The sequence below is a fragment of the Capsicum annuum genome, chromosome 5 (assembly GCF_002878395.1).
Source record: "Capsicum annuum cultivar UCD-10X-F1 chromosome 5, UCD10Xv1.1, whole genome shotgun sequence".
Classification (NCBI taxonomy): Eukaryota; Viridiplantae; Streptophyta; class Magnoliopsida; order Solanales; family Solanaceae; genus Capsicum; species Capsicum annuum.
In genome coordinates, this window is record NC_061115.1 from 43854082 (window position 1) to 43862524 (window position 8443).

Genomic DNA, 8443 nt, shown 5'->3' on the forward strand with positions numbered 1-8443 from the left:
CGCCAAACTTCACGGACTATGCACACCTGATTAGTTTTAAAAAGTATTGCATTCTAACGCCTTTGTTATCTTCTGTTCAGTTAGTTTAAGGTGGTTCGGTTGTGGTATTTTGGTTGGTCCTCCATATTGTGCCAAGTCGAAGAGAAAGTTATAGCCAACAAGGATACTGGGATTGTTGTCACTAATTAGATAGGGAGTTTGGGGAATAAGAATTTAGGAGCTAATGAAGAGATTTGGAAATTAAGGAAACAAATGATAGAAATGAATCGAGCTTGGGCTAATGGGTTGCCGCCTCCTCTATTTACCACTCCTAATATGGAATATCTTTTTAGGTTGCCTCCAATGTCACATGCATAATTTCCCATTTTCGTTGACACGCCACAACATGCGTCAGGGTCTAATTTGGGGAAACACTATCCAAACACTTCCAATATGTATTTCCTCAATCCTCAACATAAGACTACCACATGCTTGGCTCCACCTACTGTTCATGTTTTTGCAGCACCACCCCTACCTAAAGCTCCTACTTTTGTTATTCATTCACAAGTTATGCCTCCCTATTCTACAAGAGAGCCTATATTGAATATTACTGGTGAGCAGCGTTATGCTTTCGAGCCCATATTTAAGTTGACTGGTCCTTACGACGACACTCACCCGCCTGAATTTCCTCCTAACACTGAGAAGTCTGTTATGACAGAAGAACAAGAGGAAATGACCTGAAAATTTGAAATTTTGGAACTGGCTATGAAGAACTTGCAATGACTCGGGGGTTATAAAAGTGTCTCGTATAAAGATCTGTGCATGTTTCCAGGTGTTAACCTCCCTCTTGATTTTAAAATGCTGAAGTTTATGAAATATGATGGACATGGGGACCTAGTGGCACATTTGAGGTGTTATTTTAACCAACTAAGAGGTGCTGGAGGGAAGGAAGAATTACTCATGGCTTATATCGGTGAGAGACTTTCAGGTCAAGCTTTCGAATGGTTTTTTGACCAAGACTTCGACAAGTGGAATAGTTGGGATGACCTAGCTAATGAATTAGTGCAACAATTCTAATACAATGTGGAGTTGATTCATGATGAGAAATCTCCGACTAATATGAAGAAAAAGAATACTAAAAGTTTCAGAGAATATGCGATTAGATGGTGTGAACAAGCTGCTAGGGTGAAACCATAAATGAAAGAAAGTAAGATAGTGAAGGTATTATTCAGGCACAGGATGAAACAAATTATCAACAATCGTTACTTGCATTAGGCAAATCATTTATTGAGGTCCTTAAAATGGGGGAGATGATAGAAAATGGAATTAAGACTGGTCGTATTATGAGTTTTGCAACATTGAAAACGACTTCTCAAGCAATTCAAAAGGTTTTAGGAAGTGTTGGAGGAAAAAGGAATGAGGAATATACATATGATATTGTAGTTAGATAACAGGCATGGTCAATAATACTACGTCATCATCGCTCTCAGGCTCAAGCCCAAGTTCATACCCAAGCTTCACATAATCACTCCTAAAATCCATAATACTCTATCCCTCCACCTCCATATCCAGTATATAACGTACAACCACATGTTTAAAGCCCATCTTACCCATAATGGAACACACCAACTCCTCAGAGTCATTCTCTAACTCTACAAATATACCAAAGCCTTTCTAGGCACAATTTTTAATCCAAGCCAAACAATGAAATGAGGCAGAAGTCGAGAGATAGCATCACACCAATTGGAGAGTCGTATGCCAGTTTATTTTAGAGATTGGTACAGGAAGGCATGATCACTCCTCTCCTGAGGAACACTCTTAATCCGCATTCAAGAAATTTGGATCCTAATGTACGATGTGCATATCATTATAATTCTCAGGGTCATAGTATTGAAGATTGTTGAGATTTTCAAGATAGATCAATTATGGTGCCAAACATTGACTGTGAGGAAAGCTTTAGTTATGTTGATATGCAAATCACTGGCTAAGATGTCAAGCTCAGCAATTGAGAAGTCACTCCTCTCCCTTCTAGGATGGATGTTTGGTAGTTTATTTTGTTTTCTTTTTTGTTATCCGAATTATTTCAGGGTTGTAGTTTAGGATCTATCTTGTTTTTTTCCTTTGTCATTTATGTTCAAACCCTTCTATATTTTATTTTAACAAAGTGTCCCTTTTCATTTATGTTTCAAATATGTGTTGTTTGTTTGTTTTCTTTATACAGTACATTTTATGTTGATTCTAGTGATATGACATACCTGCAGAATTTTCAACTAGATCATAAAATCCAATTTAATCCTGAAATATTGAATTAGAGGGATAAAGTTAGAAAAAGCATCTGAGAAAATAGGTAGAGTGCTGGTACATTTGGTGACAATTTGAAGCCTTCTTTGAAAATTAAGGAAATTACTTTTGAGAATTACCAGAATAACTTGGTTATCAATTCAAAGACATGTCTTAATTAGGTCAAACAATAAATGTGTGATCCTATATCAAGAGGAACAAAAAAAATCAATTCTACGAAAGAATGAGTCATTCAATGTAAGGGATGTACAACAAAGGTGGAGTTGTATGTTTGACAAGTGTAGAAGAAGAAGTGACACACATTCTCAATTAAAGTTAGTATTGTTAAAGTGTCACAAATGATCTCCATCTTTCACTTCATATTGCATTATGTGTACTTATATTTTCAAGGATTGATATGATGAAGGCATTTCATTCTGATACCCAAACATCGTGTCATTCTTTGTTTACCCCATTTGAGCTTTAGATTTATTTTCTTTCATACCCCTCTTTTGGAATCAAGATAGAGTTAGCAAAGTTTAAAAGAAAAGTATCGAGCAAAACACTTAGAGTAAGAAAAGTTTCCAAAAAAAAGAAAAAAAACCAAATGTGTCCAAAAGAAAGAAAAGAGAAGAGTGTTAAGAAAAATAGAGTTAGAAAAAGTACCAAAGAGAAAAAAGAGTCAATAAAAGAAAAATAAATCTGAAACAAGCAAAAGAACAAGTTGTCAAAACTATGTGTGACTTGATTTTCCTCTCGAGAGAGAGAGATACGTAGGCTGCCCTACTCGAGGCTCGATCCAACTAAATAAACAATTTAGAGTCACCCAACTAAAAAAATTGGGGCATGAGTTAATCCTCATTGTTTGAGTCGATTCCAAAAGTTGTAAGTCCTACTCCACTTTAAGTGTCGTTTGGGCCTCATGCCATCCTTTCTTTGTAACCTCATCCAAAAGCCAAGTAACAACCAAATATAGACCTTCAGATCAATCTTTGAGAATGTTAAGGCTAACCATGCAATGGATATGATGACATATTTTGGGAACTACCCATCTTTCTCAGCATAAGGAGATAGAAGATAAATAAAAATGAGAGTCTTATTGGTGAAAACCCTCACGGGCATCGTAAGGCAATGGTAAGTTGAGAGAGATAAAAATGAGAGAGTTTTATCGGTAAAAACCCTCACGAAACTGTAACACGATTGTAAGTTGAGAGAAATAAAAATAAGAGAGTCTCGTTGGTGAAAAACCCTCACGGACACCATAAGGCAATAGTAAGCTGAAAAAAAAGAAAATGAGAGAGGCTTGTTGGCAAAAACCTTTCAAGGCATCACTAGCCGAATTAGGTCTCTAAATGCAATTGGCCCAAGGAAACAACTCAGTTTTACGGACATTAACTCAACAACAATTGGTAGAAAGTTTGGATGAAAAAATCAGGCAGCTTAATTTAAAATGCATGGCATAGTCATTAGAGTTGATTGTCATTTTTAGACAAATTTTTCGTTTCTTTATTTCAAATAGGGACATTCATTGTCTATTCTTTCTTCTCTTTAAATTTTATTTTCTTGAGTCAGATATCCAAATAAAAAATCATTATCATTTTTTTTCTCTTGTCTTTGAGTCAAGTCCATGTCAAAACAAGTGAAGAAAAGATTTCAAAACTGGCTACCAACTTCTTTAATTGCACAAAGCAAGGCAAAAGGCCAGCACATGAAAGAGACATGATTGTGAGCTGAAATAAGACATGCAAAAAGTTTTGTCAACTGACAAGTCTGGAAACTGATGAAAATACCAAGGTTTAAAGGATTTATCTGAGGAGCATGGCAAAGTAGAGATACTGTGTTTGTTTCAGAGTCTCTCTTAATAATCTGAGTTTGGGTTAATGATGCAGCAAGTCAATGACATATGCTAATGGTTGGAAGCAAGGTTAAATGTGATGGGGGTAAGAGTGATTTCTGCAAAAGTTAAAGCCATAAACCAGCCACCATGTTTTTAAACTCACAAGTTTTCTTTGTATGAGACAAGAACACATGTTACCTTCAAGTAAAGAATTTCAAAGCCTAAACATTAAAGGCTATAATATTCTCACTTCTTTCAAATACAGGAAGCAATGTGGCTGTATAGGTTTGATAATAAAATAATGGTAAAATTCATCATCTTATATCCCTCGGAGACACACTTCCTTGTCCAGGTATTTCAGTTTTCAATTTCTAGGTGATACACTTCTCATTCCCCTTGACTCTTAGAAGACGTATCTTCTGGTCGAGTCATTCCTATTGACTCTTAGAAGACGTACCTTTGATTGAGTCATTCCCTTTGGCTCTTAGAAGACGTACCTTCTGGTCGAGTCATTCCCCTTGACTCTTAGAAGACATACCTTCTGGTCGATCATTCCTCTTGACTCTTAGAAGACGTAACTTTTGGTTGAGTCATTCCCCTTGAATCTTAGAAGATGTACTTCCTAGTCGAGTCATTCCCTTTGACTTCTATTCGAGTCATTACCCTTGACTCTTAAAAGACGTACCTTCTGGTTGAGTCATTCCCCTTAACTCTTAGAAAATGTACTTTCTAGTCGAGTCATTCCCTTTGACTTCTAGAAGATGTACCTCCTAGTCCAGTCACTTCTAGAAGATATACCTCCTAGTCGAGTCATTCTCCTTGATTCCTAAAAGATGTGCTTCCTAGTCGATTCATTCCCCTTGATTCTTAGAAGATGTACTTCATGGTCGAGTCATTCCCCTTAATTCCAAGAAGATGTACTTCGTTATCGAGTTATTCCCCTTGATTATAAGAATATGCACTTCATTGTTGAGTCATTCCCCTTGATTCCTAGAAGATGTACTTCCTAGTCGAGTTAGTCCCATTGATTCCTAGAGATGTACTTCCTAGTCTAGTCATCCCCCTTTAATTTCTAGAAGATGTACTTCCTTGTCGAGTTATTACCCTTGATTCTTTGAAGATGTACTTCGTTATTGAGTCATTCCAATTGATTCCTAGAAGATGTCCTTCCTAGTCGAGTCAGTCCCCTTGACACCTAGAAGATGTACTTTCTAGTCGAATAATTCCCTTTGACTCCTAGAAAAAGCATGTTCTAGTTGAATCATTCCATGTAACCCATAGAAGATGCATTTCCTTTTTTAGTTTTTTCAAGTATTTATGATGTGACTTTCACAAAAGTTTTCTGATGATAAACTGGGCAAAATTTAATTCACGTCATTGAAAGCATCATTTAGGCTCCTCTTGAAAAATGAAACTTTATTTTTTGAAAAGTGAGATTTCTATCATAACCTTTGTTTGGAATAATTTTCTTTCTAGTTTTGATGTGAAAGTTAGGAGCCTACCTAAAAAATAGGGCAATGAAATAGCAAGTCAGAAGCCCGCCTGAAGAACAAGGTGATGAAATTGAAACTCAGGAGCCCGCCTGAAGAACAGGGTAATAAAATTGTAAGTCAGGAGCCCGCTTGAAGAATAGGGCGATGAAATGACAAGTCAGGAGCCCTCCTGAAGAACATGGTGATGGAATTACAAGTCAGGAGCCCACTTGAAGAACAGGGTAAAGGAATTGTAAGTCAGGAGCCCGTCTGAAGAACAGGGTGATGAAATTGCAAGTCAGGAGCCCGCCTAAAGAATATGGTGAAGAAGTTTAGAGTCAAGCAACATGGTTAATAAGTTGAAATTCAAGCAACAAGGTGAAGAAATTGAAAGTGAACAGATTGAAAAATAGCAAGTCAGGAGCCTGCCTGAAGAATAGGGTGATGAAACTCAAGCTAAGAGTCCAAAAGAAGCCGCATAGATAGGATTTTTGTAATTTTATTTATGTTTTAACTTGTAATTTTCATTTTTATGCAATGACGGAGCCGCAAACCAGAACCTCGACCAGACCTCACTCGACCCCCCAACTCATTTGTCCTTCTTCCTTCTATTTCTTTCTTCGAATAATGGTCGGGTAAAAATTTGGTCTCGTTGTCTACTTTTTTTTGTCTGAAAATACTTTGTGTTTACACCCAAAAAGGGGCATAATGAAGACACCTAATTTTATTCCTTCCGAAGTTTAATTTTATTTATTTTTAGCTCATCTTACCATGTACCCTCACCCATTCTACATTTTCCCCATAATGAAACAAATACAACAAATCCTAACAAATTAAATCCTTAAATCCCTAATATTTCCTTATCCTAACTAATTTTTATACCTCATCATACCCACGCACCCCCTACCCCCTACCCTTGTACTCCATAGCCCCTCCCTCCCAATCATATTTTTTACAAACCCAATAGAATATATACACAACATTCACATACACATCGGTGGAGCACATGATAATAGACTACACACCACTACTCTATTATATTCCCATATTTGTAACTCACCTCACAAAGGACAGAAATAATTCATAGGATACAAACACACAATAAGTCATCTTCTTCACAGATAATATACACACATACATACATATGACATATACACACCCCACCGGAGAAGAAAAATGCACCACCCACCAAATCTCACACACACAGTCACCGAATAGCACACACCCACATACGCCGAGTGAGATCGAGAAAGGCGGCAAGGAGAAGTACCGCCGTCCTTTACTATTTCAGTATCCGACCCACCACCGTCTGTGACTCCAAAACGATATCATATACGCTATTTCTAGTTTATTAAACCAATAAACCACCAATTCTAGCCACAAACACTTCACCCACACTCGATCCCTCAATCCCGACATTATTCTGTTACAATCGGAGCTTGTCAAAACTCCGATAGAGCCTCCACGGGTCCAATAAAAAATTTATCTTCTTAATTTTTTGTTAAAATCCATAATCACGTTGAATTTGACAACTCAGTGAGCTGAGACTTTTAAACATTCGATTTGGATTTGAATTTGACCAATATCGCCGAGAAATTTGGGTTTCTTTTGGAGTTATCAATTTGGGATTTTTGATTGAAGTTTGACTTAACGTTTTCGAGCATGAATTCTCTTTATTCGAGTAACATTGAATTCGAAAGCTTCAAATTGAGGTCCAATTCTTCAACTCTCTCTTTTCACTTTATTTTAATTTGGTATATTGATTTTATCATTGTGTGTTGTTGGTTGTGATTGGATGATCTTGTTGATTTACTTGATTTATGGATTGCATATTGAATTTGTTTAATCATGTTGATAATGGATTTGTGGGGGTGAGAATTGAAAACGGATAAAAATAAATATGATTAGTTTGTATTGATTAATTGATGTTTGTTTGATGCAAAATAGGTGCTGGATTCACTAAGTTTGATAATATCATGTTTTAGATCGAAACTGATAGGTAAATTCTAGGTCGGGTAGGCAAAATTTAGGAATGGCGACTTGTTGAATGTGTGAATGTCTGTGAATAGTTCTTTCTATGTTAACACACAAAATTGAGGAAATATATTCATTTTTTGCCAGGGAATGCCCCAAAGTATCATGTACACAAAGGAGGCTCATGATCAAGGACCGAGGCATCGGGTAAAGCATTGAGGCGTAGTTAAGGACTAGTGTAGGTTAGCGTAGGTTTACAACTCAGTACCTTTTTTGTTTTGGGTCTGTAATAAATTGGATTGGACACTAATTTTGGTTTTGTTTGTTTCATATTTGTGTGTTTTTTTGGTTTATACATTCATAGTGTTCATGCTAGCCGATATACTCTACAGAGCGATCGTAGTCAAACCACGGGACCGAGGGGTGCCTAACACCTTTCCATCGGTCAACAAAATTCCTTAGCCAGAATCTCTGTTCATAAACCAGTTTTAAAGAGTCAAAAATCATTTTGAAAAGGATTTTCAAAGGTGACTTGGCACACCTGATTTATGTCAACTGGCAACTCTGAGTTAAAATGTAAATAATCCTTTTTTGAAATAAATTTTTATTTTTTTATTTTTTTTGTCACTTAATAATGAAAACCCTTTCAAACTTAAAATATATCTTTTTTGGTTAAAAAGGGGGTTTGACATTGAGATGGTTCCTTTTGATGCATTGTATGGTAGACATTGTCGCTCTCCAGTTGGTTGGTTTAAGGTTTCTAAGATTAAACCTCGATGTATGGACTTTCTTCGTGAGTCTCTGAATAGAGTTTAGGTCATTCAGGATAGACTTCGAGTGGCTCAGAGTAGACAAAAAGTGCTATGCAGATCATAGACTTCATACCTTGAAGTTTATTGTT